Source organism: Vombatus ursinus, unplaced genomic scaffold (assembly GCF_900497805.2).
Source record: "Vombatus ursinus unplaced genomic scaffold, bare-nosed wombat genome assembly UNPS02004573.1, whole genome shotgun sequence".
NCBI classification, from domain to species: Eukaryota; Metazoa; Chordata; class Mammalia; order Diprotodontia; family Vombatidae; genus Vombatus; species Vombatus ursinus.
The window spans coordinates 3,366,800-3,386,882 of NW_020944351.1; positions in this window are offsets into that span (position 1 = coordinate 3,366,800).

The window sequence follows — 20,083 nt, forward strand, 5'->3', positions numbered from 1 at the left end:
ACACAAAGGAAACAGTTCTTGCTTTCAGGAAGTTGTTAAACTGAATGCACCATTTCCCATTAAGCATGCACAGGGTACAGCTTCCTAGACATCCATGACTCAGGCAGCCCTTATAGACAACTGCCAATTTCTTCTCTGAGCAAAAACAGCTGACTTTTCTATGGCACTTTAAAACTTGCAAAGTGCTTTGCATACATTATTTCATGGGATTCTCACATGAGGAATAAAGGGTCTAGAATATCAATAGAAATAATTAGAAAGAATATAAATGAAGGGAGGAATAGAATTTTATTAATTTTATTAATTAATTAGAACTTTATTGTAAAGCGATAATCATCAAATTTATTTGATACTGATTAAAAACCAGAAAAATCAATTCAGTGGAACAGATTAAATAAATGAACAAGAAAAAAGCTGCTGAAAATAATTGTCAAGTGTTTGATATCCCCAAGAACAAATTAATGAGAGAAGTACTACATTTTTGACACATACTGACTGGAAAACTAGACAGCAGCTTGGCAGAAATTAGAGTTAGACCAAGATCTTACACCATATACCACAATGAGCTCAAAATTTATATGAGACCTGAATTTAAAAGGTTACATCATTTTTTAAAATTTGGAAAAGAATGAAATTAAGTATCTTTCACAACTATGACTAGGGGAAGAATTCTTAATAAAACAAAGGATAGAGGAGTTCATAAGATAGAAACTAGACAATTTCAGTTGTAGAAAATTTAAATTTTTGCACAATAAAATCAATGAAGACAACATCAGAAAATAAATAGTAGAGTGGGGAAAATATTAATATCAAATAATCAGAAAATAAAATAATATCCAGGTTACATAGGGAATTGACACAAACATATAACACTAATAGCCATTCCAATAGATAAGTGGTTAAAGGATATGAACAGATTTCAAAAGAAAAATTTACAAGTTATAAATGATTATTTCAAAAATGTCCTCAAGACCACTAATTGTAAGAGAAGTGAAAAAAATTTTAAACTCCAGAGATTTACCTCACACCCTGAAAATTGGAAAAGATGACACGCACCCTCCCCCCCAATGAAAAAGTTGGAGGGGCTATGGGAATACAGACACATTGATACACTGTTTGAGGAACTATGAATTGGTCCATTACATTCTGCATGTCAGTTTGTAATCATGCAGGAAAAATGAATAAATTGTCTATACCAGAGGTATCAAGCATGTGGCCTGCAACATTCTCTAGTGGGGCTTGGATGAGATTCAAATGAAATTAGGAAATAATTAACAAAATAGAAATACAATAAAACATAGAAAATATTAATATGTGGTTTTCTAAGTCAATATGCAGCCTGCAAGGATCTTTATGTGTGGTTTAGTGGCCCTGTTTCTATTTGAGTTTAACACCACTGGCCTGTGCACTTTAGCCCAGCAGTCATGGCAGCCCTCTTTGTGGTATCAAAGAACTAGAAACAAAGTGAGCGCTCATTGATTGGGAAAGAGCTGAAAAATCTAAGGTATGTGAATATAGTGGAATATTATTGCCATAATAAAAGAGGAATAAGAAGGATTCAGAGAAGTATGGGAAGGTTTGTATGAATTGATACAGAGTGAAATAAGCAGAACGAAAAGAACTATAATGTGGGAAAAGGAAAAGAAACTGATTTGTAAAGAATTGAAAAGTCAGTGATAGTCTTGGAGAAAAGGTAATAAAACATACCTCCCCCTTCATGGTAGATAGATAAGGTTAGGATAAGCACAAAATGGTGTGTATTCCTGTCAGATGTCGTCGATGCATTGGGTGTTTTTTCTTAATTGTCTTTCCTTGTTACAAGGGATGGTTTAATCTGGAAGGAGGAGCAGGGTGGGGGAAGGGAGTCTTTTCCCTAAAAAACGACTATGATATAAAGACGAAAAGAATCAATAATGTGGTATGTGTGTGTGTGTGTGTGTGTGTGTGTGTTTTAAATATTATAGAAACTTGTGTTTTAGAGCCAGACAGGGACCTTCGAGAACGTCCAGTCCAACCTCGTCATTTATACAGCGGATGAACCTTAGTTCTGAAAAAGGGGAAGTGATTTGCCCGAGGTCACACAGCTAGTAAGTGACAGAGGCAGAATTTGAACTCAGGTCATAGGATTATAAATTTAGAGTTGGATGAGACTTTAGGATTGGAGCTCTAGAGCCAGAAGGGATCTTAGAGGTCATCCAATTTTACACATGAGGAAACTGAGCTCTAGAGGAGGAAATCACTTGCCCAAGGTCACACAGGTAGTACATGACAGAGAGAGAATTTGAACCCAGGTCTTCTAACTGTGGAACCAGAGTTCTTCACTGTACCACACTGGTCCCCGGGTCCATATCCAGTGCTTTTTCCATTTTACATATTTATAGTCATGTTATAAACATAAACAAATCTTAAAATGCAGAGTTTTAATCCTGATGTTATAGGTATTTAGAAGGTCATTGAGAATTTGGAAAAATTGAGAGGCAGCATGATGGAGTGGAAGCTAGGACTCAAGAAGCCTGGGTTCTTGTCCCCGCTCAGACACTAACTTGCTGTATGATGCTAGCCAAGGCATTCATTTCTTAGTCTAAAACTGGAAGGGACCTTAGAGATCACGTAGTCTACACCTCTCTGTTTACATGTGAGCAAGCTGAAGCCCCCCATGGGGAAAGTGACCTCCTCTAGGTCATACAGGTGGTAAGTAGCAGAGTTCAGATTTGAAGCTATTCCTCTGAGTCCAAATCCAGTTAGCTTTCTACTGTGCCACTAGCTTCTCTGGGTCTCAGTTTTATCACCTACCGCTTAAGGGGATTGGACTAGGTGATTTCTACCAGTTAATGTTTCTAAATCAGGATAGGTACACGAATGTCTATATTCAAGAGAGGTTTGGGAGGCTCCGGATACTGTCACAAAGAGCATTAGGAGCCATCTGTATGGGACAGTTGAGGCATTTACCTACCTGAAGGAAGGGAGAAGATCACTTTTAGTTATAGCAACCAAGGTTATCCATGTTTTCACCCTAGACCATCTTATACCCTCCCTAGTAAGCCTCAAAACCTGATTCAACTTGGAGTCAGGAAGACAAATCCCTCCTCAAACACCCTGGGCAAATCACTTTACCATACTGAGCCTCCATTTTCTCTTCTCTATAATGAGGATGATAATAGTTGTAGCAGTTAACATGTGGAGTTGTTGTGAGGATCACATGAAATTATATTCTCATTTCAAAACTTGAAGTGATAAGTAAATCTCAGTTATTCAGTTATTAAATACTCAGTTATTAAAACAGGTCAGTGGATAGAGCACTGGACTTGGAATCAGTAAGACTCACCTTCATGTGTTCAAATCTGGCCTCAGACACTAGCTGTGTGACCCTGGGCAAGTCACTTAACCCTGACTGCTTCAGTTTCCTCATCTGTAAAATGAGTTGAAGGAAATGGCAAGCCTCTCCAGTATCTCTGCCAAGAAAAGTCCACATGGGGTCACAAAGAATCAGACATGACTAAAATAACTCAACAACAACAACTATTGAAACACATAGTGTAGTGGATAGAGAGCTGGTCTCAGTATCAGGAAGATCTGTGTTCAAGTCTTGCCTCTAACAAATATGGATGTGTGACCCTAGGCAAGTCACCTAAACATTCAGAGCCTCCAGGCAGCTCTTGAAGTCCCTAAGTTGCAGAATAGGTCCTGATCTGCATTGGTGAAAGGAGTTTCCTCATAAGAAGGTCCCTACCCCAGTGAGATCACAGCTTCAGACCCATTGTGCTGAAAGGAGAAGATGTGACTTTCAGTATATATGACTACAGTAATCTGGGTTTACTGCTACATCAGTAGCTGCTAATGTGAAAATGCTTTGGTTGTCGGAGACGTGAGTGTTTTTGATGGAAGGAGTATTTGGTCCTATATGTGCCTCCCCGTGTTACCCATGTGAGGTGCCTAGGGAATGTAGACTTGCCCTGTGTGCTGAGGTCAGATTCCTTTAATTAGATCTTTATTAAGTACAACATGGATGAGTTGGCATTAAGCTCAGGCCATTTGTAGCCTTTTTATCTCAGGCTTTTTGGACAGATTGTATTTTCATTTTAAATAGAATAAATATATATTTTTTTTGCTCTCTTGTGCCTCCAGATCATATTTTTCAGTCAGTCCAATCTCATCTCTGAAATCTCCATGTCCTTGGATATTGATAGGCTAATAGGATATTGACCTTGTTTCCTGATCACTCCTTTAATTTCTGTTCACAGGATTTTCAGTTGCTAAACCCAACACCTTAACTGTCCTAGAAAATTCCACTTAATTCTGCTGGGAATTTCCTTTCCTCTTCTCAGTGCTCCCTCCCTCCTTCCCTTAAAATGGAAACTGCTGGCTTCTTTTTGCTTTTCAGTATTTTCTAAGGGGAATGGCTTCTCAAGTACATATCCCCTTACTCTCATCATTTCTTTTTCTGCTTTCCACATTTTTTTTTTGCTCCTATCAGTGCTTTGGACTGCCTGACTGCTTTCTGCTTTTCTTCCAACATTTTCTTTGCTGATCCCTACTTTCTTCTTCAGGCTGTTTGACTCTGATCTTATCCTCCAGTCTTTGTATAGAGAATTCTGTCTTGTTCATTCTTCTGAGCCTCATGCTTCAGGTTTGGGGCCAGTAAACTAGCCACCTAGCAGACATTGGAGAGAGAAGTTGATCATAGAAATTGCAGGATCTAAATGTGAGGTGGAGTCAGGGAGGGGCCTTGGAGATCACCTGGTTCAATCCTCTCATTTTATATATTGAGAAAGTGAAGCCCAGATGGGGGAGAGGGCTTAGATACTTTGAATTCCAGAATGTCAGTACCAGAGGGGGCTTTCAAGATCACTCAGTCCAACCCCTTCACTTTACACCTAGAGAAACTAAGAGCCAGGGAAGGGAAGGAACATAAACTTATAGGCTGATGGGTCTGGAAGGGACAGACATTTGAGGTCATTTAGTCTTAATCTCTCCTTTTACAAATGAGGAAACTGAGACCCAGAGAGTAAAAGGAACATATAATTTAGAGAAGGAAGGGACCTTTGCAACTATCTTGATCAGCCCCATTTCTTTTATAGGTGGGGAAACTGAGGCCCAGTGAGGGAAAGAGGCATATAGAGAAGGAAGGAATCTTGAGGTAATTTAGTACAGTTCCCATATTTTACAGATGGATAAACAGAGTCTCAGCAAAAGAGGAAGGGATATACACAATCATAGACTTGGAACTGGACAAGAGCTTTGATACCGTCAAATCAAACCTCTTCTTTCTACTGACACAAGATTACCCAACTTCAACTCACCGTCCTCTATCCCTTCTCCCCTTAGTCTCTGCCTAGACTAAGCAGTGAGCAGAACTGGGAAGTTATCCTGCCAGTGACTTCCTGCCAAGCTGATTAGCAGTTGGATAAGGCCAATCAATACCCGTGGCTCTCTGCCCATCGTTAACTGAGACAAATATCACTGATCAGTGCCACCAACAGTTTCATGTCTCTATGTAGAAACATCCCCCATGAATTAAAAGGCTTAACTACAGCCAAAGAAAGCACAGTTTCTGTATATTTCAGGAGAATTATTCATGATAATAGTCAGCAGGTACATAGCCCTTTAGGGCTCACCAAACACTTGACACAGAAGGACCTAGGGCTGAAAGGAACCTTAGAGGCCTTGCAGCCCTTCCCTCTCATTTTATAGATGAGGAATTGAGGCCAGAGGAGGTCAGTGACTTGCATAAGGTCATACTCATTATCTCATTTCACCTCACCACAGCCTGGGTTTTTGTTCTCCCTATTTTCCAGATGAGGAAACCGAGGATCAAAAGAAATCAAGTGACTTGCCCAGGACCACATAGCCAGTGTGCAGTAAGCACCTGAGGCAAGAACCCAGGTTCTTCCGTCTCCAAGTCCATCACTCTAGCCACTCCACTCTGATGCCTCTCAGATTATAAAATATAGAAGGATAATGGAAAGAAAGCTAGATTTAGAATTAGAGGACCTGAGTTCAGATCCTATCTCTAGTGCTTATTTAGCTCTGTGATCTTGGGCAGTCACTTAACCTCCCAGAGTCTCAGTTTCCTCTTCTGTAAGAATATGGAGCCTCTAAGGTCTCTCCTGGCTCTAAATCTGTGACCCTATGAATACTGAGAATGATAGATGTGAAGGCCCTGCCTTCCGTATAAAACCCAGTGTTATGGCTGTAATCTGTATTTGATCATTTGAAATTCCTAAATGTTACTTCACAGTTTCAGATTCATTTGGTTAGGCTTTTCTTGTTGTTGTTGTTGTTGTTGTTGTTGTTGTAGAGGCCTGCTGTCGTGGGGGAAGTACAAACTCTGCCCAGAAGCCTTTGTGCTTTCCATGGCAGCTGGGAGCCACATTTCTAGCCAACAAAGTCCCTTGAATTGATGATTTTTAAATCCAGCGCGTCAAGCATTTCCTGCCCTATTTGCCAAGCATGCACCAGAGATGCTAACTTGAAAATTAGACTTAATTCAGGTCCCTTTGACTTCCATGGCTAGGAGGTTGTGTGCATTTGTATTATAACTCCAGGAAGTTGGTAAGGAAATTGAGGCTCTGGAGATTGTAATTGGTGTCTATGACCCAATTATTACCGTGATTTTAGTGGACTTCAAATAAAGGAAGAGTCAGCGCCACAAACTGGTGGCCCGGTTTCTAACAATGGCTGCTAGTCTGGTGTTGAAAAGGCCCTGGGATGGGGGAGAGTGACGTTGCTGTACATTTTGATTTTAATCCTGACATTTCTGTGTATTCCCAGGATTGCCAATTAATTACAGGACAGCCAGAATAAGGATGCTTGGCATGTGCCTCACTATAAGAAGTTCATTGTAGCAAATTGGCTGTCCTAATTGTGTTTTGTTGGTGGTTTTGTGGTTCCCAAACTTAATTTTGGAGGCCTTACTCGAGGAAAATTCCCAGTGTCCCCATTGCTTTGACATTGGAATAAAGAATATTTTATTCTGAGCTGGATTTTCCCGCCTTGGGCAAAGAGTGGGAGGGAGAATAGGCTGTTAGAAAGGTGCATTCACACTGAAGTGTGGGTGGCTGCAAGTCAGGAGAGAGGGTGCATATGGCAGGTCTAGGCAGGTAATGGGGTTGGAGGTGGTGATGGTGGTGGTGGTGTGTGTTGGGGTGTGGGGGGGGGGTGTCAGTTAATACAGGTAGGACCAAGCAAGTTCTTTAGGTCTAGGCAGGGAAGGCAAATAAGATAGGCAAATAAAGGCCAAAGTCCAGGACATCTGCAAAAGCAAGGGGGAATGAGCCAGTCAACCACATAGGTGCCAGCAAATAGGGCGGTGACCTCTGAGCCGAGGGCTCACCCTCTTTCTTCTCTGTCCTGGTTTGATAGCTCCCTCTGTGTGGGGGTAGGGGGGTGAGGGGTGGAGTCCCCCAGCTTTGTGCTTGTAGCTGTTGGAGAGGCAGAGCAGAGAAAGGCCTGATCACAGCCCCAGGTTCAGGAAACTAGCCTGAGAGTGGGGTAGTAAGGAGAGGGAGTCTGGGAGAATCAAAAACTGCAATCCGCAATTTTTCATTGCTTTAGAGAATACATACATGCATACATGCAACAACAGTACACCTCTCACCTAGTAAAGTGGTTCTTCGAGCTCTTGGTTTCTGCCAGTTCCTGGGGCCAGGGGCAACGTGGTTTGGAGGATGAGGGAGGCTGAGCCCCAGAATGCCCATAGTAATGATAGTTCTATGGAAGTGCTTCCAGGAGCTAACCTTTCTCAGGGGCTGGAACTTGGCCCCAGTAAGGTGCTGGATCCTTGAACTAGAACTAAAAAAGGTCTCATAGGTCATCTAGTCCAACCCCCTCATTTTACAGAGCATTAAAGGAAGGCCCAGGGAGGGGAAGAGATTTGCCCAAGGTCACACCTAGGATCCTAGAGAAGGGACCTCAGGAACCATCTAGTTCAACCCTCCCATTTCATAGAGCAGAAAACTGAGCCCCAGAAAGTTTAAATGTCTTATCCAGGTTCACAGAGGTGGCTGCAGAAATGACTGAGTGCTTCTCCAGAGACAGGCATAAGGCCACCCACCTCAGGAAGGCTCTTAAAAAAAAAATCTTATTGATCTTTTTAAGAGAGGCTGAAGGGAGCTTAGAACCCACCCCCAGCCCCAATTTTATAAAGGAAGAAACTGAGGCCGAGGAAAAGGAAGTGACTTGCCCAAGGTCACACATAGGATCCTAGATCTAGAGTGGGAAGATCTGTCATCGAACCTGTTAGCTCTGCCTCTCAGCTTTGTGTCCTGTGCAGATTTGATAAGTATTCTATCTATGCCTTTAAGTCACTGATAAAAATGTTAAATGGCACAGAGCTCCATGGAATTCCATTGGAGACTCTAGGCCATGCCATTCAACCTGTTTTGAATCTCCCTAACTATACTATTTTCTAGCTGTCATCATTCCATCGATGAGCAAGAGTAGCGTAAGGGTCTTTGTTTTTGTTTTGGCTAAGCAATGGGATTAAATGACTCACCCAGGGTCACACAGCTAGTAAGAGTCAAGGGTCTGAGGCTGGATTTGAACTCAGGTCCTCCTGACTCCAGGGCTGGTGCTCTATCCACTGCAGTGCCACCTAGCTGCACCAGGGTCTTCATTTTTAAAATAGTCTACCAGAATCTCCATAGCATCTCTTTGATCTACCAATCTATTGACAGTGTGAAAGAAGGGAAGTAAAGTTAGTCTGTCAGGATCCATTCCTGATGATGCCATGCTGGCTCTTTGGAACCACTGCTTCCTTTTCTAGATGCTCACTGACCCTCCTTTTCCTAGCACATTCTCAAATGCCTTGGCAACAGACTATAAGATCTGGTAAATCCTACTAAGCTGAAAAGGCTTTGAGTATGATCTTAGTGATAAACTGTGATTGCAGCTTGACTGCGAGGTACAGAGAGGCTCATTAGGCCCTAGAATGAAGCACATAATAAATGCTTATTGACTGATTGTACTATTGGAGAGAAGAGAAACAGGACATTACAGAGCTATTCGAGTATTTTGACTTGTCTCTTGGTGATGTTATGTGGCCGTGAATCATGGAACACCACAATCTCTGAAGAATCAAAATTGTAGGTTACCCAAACGGTAATGAAAAGCCATGGTGTGTGTAAGGAGGGTAGAGTGTATTCTTGATGACTTACACATGGTAAGACATCATCAGGAATGTGTATGAACGGAAAGGGAAGGAGACCAGTCAAGCATCAAGAGCAAAGGATAACAAAGGCACATTCCAAGTCGTAGCCACCAAATCTTGAGAAAAAGCCCAATTTTCCCATAGACTAACCTTTCGTGCGTTGAGTAGATCCTCCATGGAGCATTTATAGAAGACGATGGACCAGAATTGTGCTGGATCAAAAGGCCTGGATGAGTGGATATCTACACTAGGGAGAGAAGTGCTCATGCAGCTCAAGTTATGGAAACAGTGAATTAATTATTACAGTACTAAGAGCCACAGGACCTCAAGCAGATCATTGAATATTTTCATGCAGCACAGCATGTCTTTGATTTCCCAACTTTTAAATGGGCATAATCCAATCAACCTTACAGAATGTTACAAAGAATAATATTCTTGAAACTCGTTTGCCTCCATGAATGAAAAGTGCTATGCACAGGCCAAATATTCTTGCCATCTCAGCAAACGTGCAGCTTGGTTTTCCATAGGGCCCTCAACAAATCATGGCTGGCAGCTGCAATTTGAGGTTCTTCCTGTGTGGCTTCAAGGCAGCCTGACCAAAATCCAAGGATGGAAACACAACCTTAACCCAAGCAAGTTGGAAGACTTGAAAGAGTCGAGTGCCTTTTAAAAATGTTGTCAGCTTGCCAACTAAAGCAGCGTGGGTCAGGTGTGCCATGTGTTTCTACAGCCAAAATAAATGGCCACAAGAAATACCGAGGTAACACAGATGTCAGAAAGGCTTCAACTGGAAAGAAAGAAAACACTGTTTTCTTTGTTTGTGTGGGGGGGGAGGGGAGTATGGTAGGGGGAGTTGATATATGAATTGAAAGGACGACCTGCCCAGATATTGTTTTTCTATGATATTCTAGAGCAGGCATCAGCAGTGTTTTTATGGTATGTGCTGAGCTGAGGTGGGTACAAAGAAACAGGGTGTAAGAAGAGCAAGGCAGAGGTGACCTTCAAAATCACCATTTTGCTGAAATTCTCAAAAAAAAAAAACCCTCCAGAATCTCAATCCTTATTTATCAAGGATCTTTAGGCTGTTTCCTGCATTTATGACTTACCTACATGTCTTAAAGATGGATATAAATTCTGTCAATCAGAAATGATTCCTACTTTTTCACCCTGACCTATCCCTTTGTGCCCCCTCATTCACACACTTATCTTGCCTCATTCTATATAAATTGCTTGCCCCTGACTATGAGCTTGTTGTGGGCAGGGACTGCATTTCGCTTGTCTTTGCATCTCTCTGGGTGCCTAGTGCAGGGTCTTGCACACAGTTAAGTAAATGCCGTGCTCAGTGTTGATTCAAATGACTACTCCAAGACAATGGAATGAACTCTTTTTTTTTTTTTTTTAATGAGGGACAAAGTATTCCCTGGAAAGGTTTCTTCTCATGTCTCAACGTGAAGTCCTTTCCTTCCCTCCCCAACCCCCATTCTCATCACAGCCCTTGTAAGGGAAGTACATTCCAGGGACTGAGCCACAGGCCAAGAAGTGGACAGAAGCCACTTAAGAATCCCTTATCTCTACTCCCTAACCTTGGTAAGGGCTTGCTATTGTCCATTGTCAGGGAAATGCCTCCTTTGCCAGAGGCTGCCTGTGCCACCTATGCAGTCATTCCAGGCACCAGCCCAATTTGAAAGCTGGACGAGATTTCAGAAGATTCCAGTGAGAGATGGCCCCAGACCTGCCTCACTGATCCAGGGGCTTCCAGACCCCTGGAGGGTTCTTAATGGAAAATCCTTTTTTGGTTATATTCTGTACGGGAGTGAGTGTTTAACTCTCCACTAAATTTGTGCACCCTTCGACTTAGGATGTCTTCAGAATTGTTCGGAACACTTAGCCTGTGGGATCTAGCAGCAAGTCCTTTCTCAAGGCCCAGGTGCCCAGGGGAAGGCCTGTTTTCTTTGTGTAGACATGCTTAAGGAGTGGGTGCAATGATTTTGCAAGAAGGGTGAAGAAGTTGAGATCCCCGGTGATTCCAGAGGTCACTCACCTCATCTTATCTGCAAATGCATAAGGGGCCGAGATCAGAGGCATATGTAGTCGTGGCTTATGCCTTATGTGTTGGGCTTCCTTTTGGAAAAGACCAGATCTCTGGAACACAGCTTTCTTGCTCTCTGCGTTAAGGATAGCATTTTTTATGGTAGCCTACACATAATTCAGTGCATGCTTATGGGGTACCTACTATGTGCAAGGACCCTGTGCTAGGTGCTAGGCTAAATCTGACAGTTCCTGCCCTCTGGAAGTTTGGATAGTACCAGGCCAGTGTTCCAAAATATACAAACCTCCTTCTTATTTAAGCTTCCCAAATATCTCAAATGATGTTGCAGACCTTTGGGGTTTGAATTGAGGTTAAGTTGAATTTCTTATAAACCCAAGCACGTTGCAGGGAAAACTCAAGCAGAATGTCTTTCCTACATTTCCACACTAGGCATTCAACTGGCCATGTGAAATAACTTTGGGGTGTGGGGGAATGCCTTTGAAAATGTTATAAGTCAGCAGGATTTCTTGTGAGTAGAACCCTGGGGCTGATGCCTCAGTGAGGGAAGCACCAAAGTACTAGAAGGCAGTGTCCCTGCCCTCCAGGAGCCTACTCTTTAACTGAGGAGACAAAATCGAGGCCCCAAACACTTAGAGAGTAAGACTAGGTCATCTGGGTATGTTAATGAGTCAATCACCAAATATTGATTGAGTACAGTGTAGGTGACCAATCCTACATTAAGCACTGGGCAGGATACAGATGAAGTGTAAGACATGGACTGGCATGCCCTCACAGGGCTTACAGTCTGGTTTATCAAGACAGTCCTTACACACAGACAAAACCATGGTTATGATGTCTCAATTAAGTTTGATTTCATTAAACTAAAAAAAACATTTGTCACGCATCTACTATATACCTAGCTCTGTACTGATGCCTAGGAAAGATACCGATTAGCATACATGATTCCTGCCCTCAGGGAATTTGCTATCTAGTTGGAGAGAGAGGTGTATGTGTATGTATTCACACATCTCATATACGCACATGTCTAAAAACATATAGACACACATACTGACGTACATATAAACTTGCTCCAGACCTATAATGTTGTCAGGGAACTCTCAGTAGAGAAGCTCCCTCTACCACAGAAGCTTCACAAATACTATGGCCATAGAGAGCGGCCCAAGACATAGAGGTTAAGTGGTTTGCCAGGGCTCACGTGACCTGGATGTATAAGAAGCAAGACTTGAAGCTCAGAGAGCCAGCCCTTTATCCACTATAACACATTGCCTCTCACATATATGTGTTATGTATGTTCATATCTATGTGTCTGTATGTGTCCATATGTATATATGTATGAGTATACACACACATACACACACACATACTCCCCAGCTAGTCAAGAATACGTGATAGGCCTGGGACTTGAACTCTGAGCCCAGTGTCCTTTCTCCCCATATATGTAACTATTACATAGGTTCTGAAGGCTTATATAAGGAAAGGCATGTGGCATGGTGTAGACCGTATGGAAATACGCCAAAGGAACACAGAGGGAAAGGGGGATGGATTTTGGCAAGGTTAGTCCAGGAGCATGTCAGTGGGGAGGACAAGCTCAGTCTGGACTTCTATCTTGAACTTATGTCAAGTTCAACCTCGATTTTAAAATTTTATTCCTATTCCAAGTAGAAGTTGGTCTTTAATGGATACATTGACTTTGTGGTTTTTCACCTTAAAATAAGTGTCTGCTGGAGGTTTGATTCTCTTGGTGTGTGTGGGGTAAGTTCTCTGACTGGTTCTCTAGGCTTCCTATGAACAGCACACGTAGTCTGCTCCAAGTGAGCAAGACCCCTTTGGGATTGCTCCTTTGATACCCACTAAGTGGATTTCATGGCAGGGAAATGACAGGTCTGTGAAGGGCAGAAAACTCAAGAGTTAAAAGAAAAGCACTCCCTGAAATTAAGTAAACTCCCCCTATGGGAAAAGAGTCCGGGTACAATATGTTCATCTATCAAGTATTCTGTGAGGCTGTCATGCTCAGGAAGTTTTTGCTTTTATTAAATGAAGGGAAGACTTCACCCTAGAAATATTTTCTAAGAGGTTTCTTACTTTAGGAGTTCAGGCTTCAAATATTTCCTTTCTTCCACCCTTTGCTAAAAATCTAAGTGATGCCCATTTGGGTACCAAAAAAACTGCTGGGTTCGGGATGTTCTTCAGAGGATAGACTGCTGCTAAAACATTAGTCTTCTCCAGCTGTCCCTGACCTCATGACTCCAATTCATAACCCTTTGGTGCTCTCTACTCCTAAGATCTCAGGTAGCTCCCAGAATGGCCTGATCCACAAGGGTCACATAGAATACAGGGGAAAACAGACACACGGGGAAAGCCAGTCAAGAGCCACTCCAGTAGTAGAATGGGCCAGCCTCACAAACGTGAGCTCAGAGACCTGGGCTCTCTTCACGCTTTTATTTGCTTCCTAGAAGAAAAGGTGGTAGCTGTTACTTTCCTACTCCCTCATCAGAAAGGGAACTGAGTGATTATATAATCCTGTCCCTGCATCTTGCACATTAGGAAACTGAGGCCCACAGTTGAAGTGATTTGCTCAATATCACATAGCTAATCAATGGTATGACCTTGGCTAAAAACTGTCCTCTTTTTCCTCTCAGTCCAGTAATTTTCCCACTACACCGAAGAACCAGGTTTTTTTTTTTTTTTAGCAACTGAATTTGGGGGAAAGTGGGGTGGGAAAAAGACTAGGCCTAGCATAGGCAAGAAGCACCAGAACTCTGCAGCTTCCAATTAAATTGTTTCCTTCTATCCTTTGTAGTCTGAAGATTATTTACCTTGGTAGAAAATGGAGAAGCAAAATGAGAATTTATGGTGTTCTCTGCATTATCTATTGTTTTCAACTCATAAACCCCGATCAGTGTTCCAATCCCTTCTTTGATCCAACTCATTCTCCCTATTATACCTAAAAATGCCATCTAAAAAAAATTAGCATCCACTGGCAGCCTTAGGTCATTCTCAGATTGATCACTCCTGACATTCTCTAAGGACCATACTCGACTCTTTTTCCTCAGTTATCCATAATTGTTGGGATCTCCTTTGCATGTCTTTTAAAATATCTAAGTTGGACCATGAGTTCCCTTTGCATTTAAATCCATTTTTTATAGCGTCCCCTATCCCCTACTTCTTCCACCCCCCCCCACATACACACAGAGACAGACTTTCCTCCCCAGAATCATTTTTGTTTGTCATTAAGTAGCTCTTTCTTGGCCCCATCCCTCTTTGCCCTGATTTTCCCTATAGAATATTTTTAAGCTATAGCAATCAATAAACATTTATTAAGCGTCAACTATGTGCCAGGTGCATTGGCAATATAAAAACAGACCGAAGACAGTCCCTGCCCTCGAGGAGCTTACAATCTAATGGGGACACAACATGTCAACAAATATATACCAAGCAAGCTATGTACAGGTTATATAGGAAGTACTTAACAGAGGAAAGGCACTAGAATTAAGAAGGGTTGGAGAAGGCTTCCAGTAGAAGAAGGAATTTTAGACTTAAAGGAAGCCAGGGAGGTCAGTAGAGTGGATTGGAGGAGGAAGAGCATTCCAGGCACAGGGGCAACCACAGAAAATGTGAGCGGAGTTAGCAATGTCCTAGCTATCCTTTCTCCGACCTCTCTGAAGCCCACTCTCCTAACACCTAGAGTCCAGGCCAGACTGTCCTGAACTTTGTCCCTTCTTATCTAATCAAGAACTCTAAGATGGTTTGGTCATCACTTGCTCCTGAGGTTCTCATCATTTCTCTTTCTCTAAGGCAGCACTTTTTAAACTGTAGGTCTTGACCTCATATGGTCGAGACCCACAGTTTAAGAAGTGGCGAAGGGGTCACAAGTGGAAAAAGTTTAAGAAACCCTGCTCTAAGCAGTTCCTTTTTATTAATCTTCCTGGATATTGCACTTTGATTAATGCAGTCTCAGATTACATTAGCCTCTCCCCACCCCCCCTTAGGCAATTGGGGTTAAGTGACTTGCTCAGGGTCACACAGCTACTAAGTGTCAAGTGTTTGGTCTGAGGCCGGATTTGAACTCAGGTCCTCCTGACTTCAGGGCAGGTGCTCTATCCACTGCGCCACCTAGCTACCCCTACATTAGCCTTTTTGTCAGCCATGCCATAATTCTGGCTCTTCTTGAGCCTTTAAGACACTCAAAACAATACTATTGTTTTTTCACATAAACTGTTGTTTAGCCATACCTAGGTGGTAGCTAGGTGGTGCTGCAGTGGATAGAGAGTTGAGCCTGGACTCAGTAAGACTCCTCTTCCTGAGTTCAAATCTGGCCTCAGACACTTCCTAGCTGTGTGACCCTGGGCCAGTCCCTTTACCCTGTTTGCCTCAGTTTCCTCATCTGTAAAATGAGCTGGTGAAGGAAATGGCACATCACTCCAGTATCTTTGCCAAGAAAACCCCAAAATAGGGTCACGAAGAGTCAGACCCAACTGAAATAACTGAACAACAGCAAGCCTGCCTTCTACCATCTTATACCTACACGATTGAATTTTGTACCTAAGTGTAGAATCTTACGTCTGTTCCTTTTCAAATTCCACCTTGTTGATCACCAAGCACCTGGCTGAGATTAGCCTTAATGATGGAGTATTTCAGTGGGGGATAATGGGAAGGATGTATGAGAAAGAAGAGAAGAGGGGAAAGAGTAGGACGTATTCACCAATATGGGTGAGATGTCTCCTCTTACATGACCTTCTCCTTGACTGTCCCCAAAACTCTTCTTCCCCGTCTTTGTTATTTTGAGCCTCCTATTTTAGGGGAGCTCTGGTACCCCCAGAAAATGCTGAGGGCCTGACTACAGCTGGCTTTAGTGCTCTAGTTTACATAGAAGATGCTGTTTGTATTGGCCGTCTTTTATGAAATACAGACTACACAAATTTACCTATGTATGTGTAGAAACTTCAGTCGAGCTTACAAAATGCAAAGGAATTTGATCAACCAATTTACTCCTGTGTCCTTTCCTTAATAATTAACCCAAGGCCACAAGTTCCCATCTCGAACCCTTGATCAGTATCTGAAATACTTGTTTGTGATTATAAGTGGGAACCAGGTAAGGGAGAATATTTGGTGGGAGCAGTATCAATTTGTGCCCCTAACTAGAAATATAACCCACAGTCCACATCCAAGCCAATCCAATCTAAGAAGCACTAATTGTTTGCTCTGTGAAAGGCCCCATGGTGCTTTAACCATCACCTACTACATGAGCTCTTTCCTGATCCCCCTGGCTGCTAGGCTTCCCCTGACAAGTTTCTTGGTATTTAATTTGCTATTTACTTACATGTGGACAGGTTGTCTCCGTGAGAGAATATAAGCTTCTCTAGGGCAAGAACTATTTTTTCTTTGTCTCAAGATTCTCAGTGCCTAGCAACAGTGCTTGGCACATAGTAGGTGCTTAATAAATGCATGGTAGATTTTAATTGTTTTTTTTATTTCCTAGGTCCTGAGGATCTAGAGATAAAAATGAAATAGCCCTTGGCCTCAATTAAATCCAATAAACAATTCTTAAGTACTTACTTATTATTAAATACCCAGCATTGGTGATACCATAATAAAAAAAAATTTTTAATGGTCCCTGATTCTACCGAAGGAGAGATACCAGTAATAGGAAAAATTCAATACAGAGGGTTGCAAAGTCATTTCAAGGGGAGAAACTGCTACCTATTACAAAAATCAGGAAAGGTCTTTTTTGGAGGTGGCAGTGTAGGTGTGTTTTGGAGGAAATGAGGGGTGCCGCTAAGCTGAGGTGAGAATTGTTATGAGGACTTAGTGTTTGGAAAAGTGTTTAGAAAACTATGAATGGCTATAGAAACTCAAAGTGGCCAAAAAAGACCATTCTGATGTCCATTGCTACTGTCACCCACCTCTGTAAGTTTATGGGTACATCCTGCTGGTAGTCTCGTTTGAGGGACCTGTAGTTGCCTAGTAAATTGTAATGCCATTTTCTCTCTTATTTTAAATCATGATGTTCTTTCATGGAAGACAGTTGCTTGTCTACTTGTGCAGGGCAAATAACAAACTAGCAGTAATCTCCCCTGGAGAGAACAAGCTACTAAAAGAATATGTGTGTGTGTGTGTGTGTGTGTGAAGAGTCTTGAGTTGTCTTTTTTATGGGGAAAAAATTGAGATTTGAACATAGCCATTTGGATGCCTTTTCTCTCAGTGCCGTACCCTTTGCCTTCTTTCCATTTGGTGAAGACATGGCTCATATCTGCAGGCCTCAGCACTGCTGGGGTAGAATCATCAATGCTCAGCCCGTTGAAACTGGGAGGGTCTTTAGAGACCAGTGGAACCAAACAAGCCCTTCCTTTATAGATGGGGAAACTGAAGCCTAGAGGGGTAGAGGGGACTTGTCTAAGGTCACCGAATGAATTTGGACCTAGGTCTGATATTCCTGATACACTCCATGGAAAATCAAGTCCCTGGGGCATATTTCAGACCCAATTATAACTTATATAATTTCTCAGAGCCCTTTAATGCTGGCTTCAAACAAAGTTGTTCATTTTAAGACAAGACAAGGGTTGAGTGTCAACGAGATGCAGTGAATAGAGAGCCAGCTCTGGAGTCACGTGGGTTCAATTCTGGCCTCTGACACATACTGGCTGTGTGACCCTGAGCAAGTCACTTCACGTCTCAGTGTTCTAGTTAGTCTCCAAGACTGTAAATGGCGGCATAGCTGCTGACGTTGGTAGAAGGAACTCACTCACTGGGAGTTCCCTTCATCAATGAGACTACAGTTCTAGGTGAAAGGAAAGGGAAGGAAGGGAAGGAGGAAGATAGAGAAGGAAAGAAAGAGATACAGAGAAAGAAAGATACAGAGAAGGAAAAAGATAAAAGAGAGAAAGAGAGAAATATCAATAGAGAAAGGAAGCAAGCAAGAGAGAGAAAGAAAGAAAAAGAAAGACATAGAGAAGGGAAGGAAGAAAGAAAAAGAAAGAAGAAAAACAATTCTGACCATGTCACCAAATTGGGCCATTGTCACCATGGGGAAATTTGTTGGGAGAAATTACTGAGAGGTTTTGTACCTCAACCCCACCCACCCCCTGACCTATGCCAGCTTTCTGGATTTGCTACAGTCAGCTTCCTCCAAGCTGTCTCTAAAATCTCTCCAAGTCACATCTCTCCAAAATCTCTCTAGAGTCACATGCTCCACAGGTTTCATTTGAGCTCTAGGTCTGGGTTCCAGAGTGTCGTATTCCCTTAACCGGGAAAGAGGGATGAATTGCAACTCAGAGAAGTCCTTTTCTTTCCCATGCGTGCTTACATGCAACTCAGTGCCAGGGGCCTGAGTCCTTTTTTGAATTTTCCATCTCTTGAAACATACGTCTTTCTGATTTATCCTTCATTCTCAAGCTGCCTGATCAGCATCTGCCTGACATTGTTCTGTTTACCAGACTAGCCCTGTGGACACTTTGATGAGAAGGTTGGCCCATACAGTTCTTGTTGCTTAGGGATTTACTCTGACTTCACCTTTAGCATAGATTTCCAACCTTCTCTGGCAAAAAAAAAGTAACCATTGTCCTCTCTTGCTGATTGGAACATTTCCTTTTTCAAGTCAGTTAAAGTGTGTTAGAGTCACACCTTTGGGAGGATTTCTGCATTTACTGTTCTTCCTTTTCAGTTATGGTATTTAATATGAGTCTAAGAAGGGATTTCAAAAACCTTGGAGCAGCCCATCAGACTTCATTTTTGGACTATAGAGTAACACCTGACTTGTCTGAAGCTCTAGTTTTTTGGCACCCTCAACCTTTTGGAACACAGCCTACTTAGACACTCACTCAGAGCTTTAGTGACTCTTATTTAACATAAAATTCTAATGAGCTCATTCATCAGGTATCTCAGCCCCTAATAGATGAAAAACAGCAAATTAGAAGTGGGTAGGGGAGGTGGGGAGCAGTAGAGAAAGTGAAAATTGGTAGTTCACCATCAAGGGGGGAGGCAGAAATACTAAAAAGCAGTCACAGAATAGTTTCACCACACGGTATGATGTGTGTTCATAATGAGGACCCTAAATCATCAAGAAAAGGTTAAATTATGTTCAGAATCCTCTGTTCAAGAAGGCAAGGTCATTTGTACATATAATAAAATTTTAGAAAAATCGAAGGCCTAAGTGGTTATAATAGAAAAATTTGGGCACTTAAAGGGACCAGTATGTGAAGTCCTGTGGACTGTGTGGGATACCTCAGGATACAATGATGTGATATAAATGAGGACTGTTGTCCCCAACAATGAAAGGACACGTAGAAAACAGACTCCCTTTAAAGGTTATGGAAAGTATGTCTAACTGAAAGAAAAGTGTTTTCAGTAATAGGTATGCTTGCTTGAATAGCGAAGTTAACAGTTTGTTAATGTTTTTTTCATTTGTTTTTACTTTAGGAAAATGGTGAGGGGTGGGGGTGGGGCATGAGGAGTCGTGTGGATCCTCTGCTCACACCAACACATCAGTATCTCGTTTTAATTCACCTTGGGATTGCTTGAAATGCTTGTTGGCTAACATCGGGTTAAACGGTGTTAAGGATGCACAATAGTTAATGTGTGACTGCCTGAACTGAACAAGACATGCGTGTAATAAAACGAAACTCCTTTGACTTCTCACATTTTTCCCTTTTGTAGCAGGGGAGAGATTATATGGACAGAGGAAGAAACCAGTGCCTTTTTAAAAAGGGTTTCATCTTTGTCTGCAACACAAATTCCAGAAAGGCCTCCACACTCCGTTGGTGGGGATTTTCCCTATATCTCAATTGAGCTGCATTCTGACAGTAGCGTTCAGCCCCATGGCAGTCATGTTTCCAAAAGCCTACACACACACACACACACACACACACACACACACACACACACACACA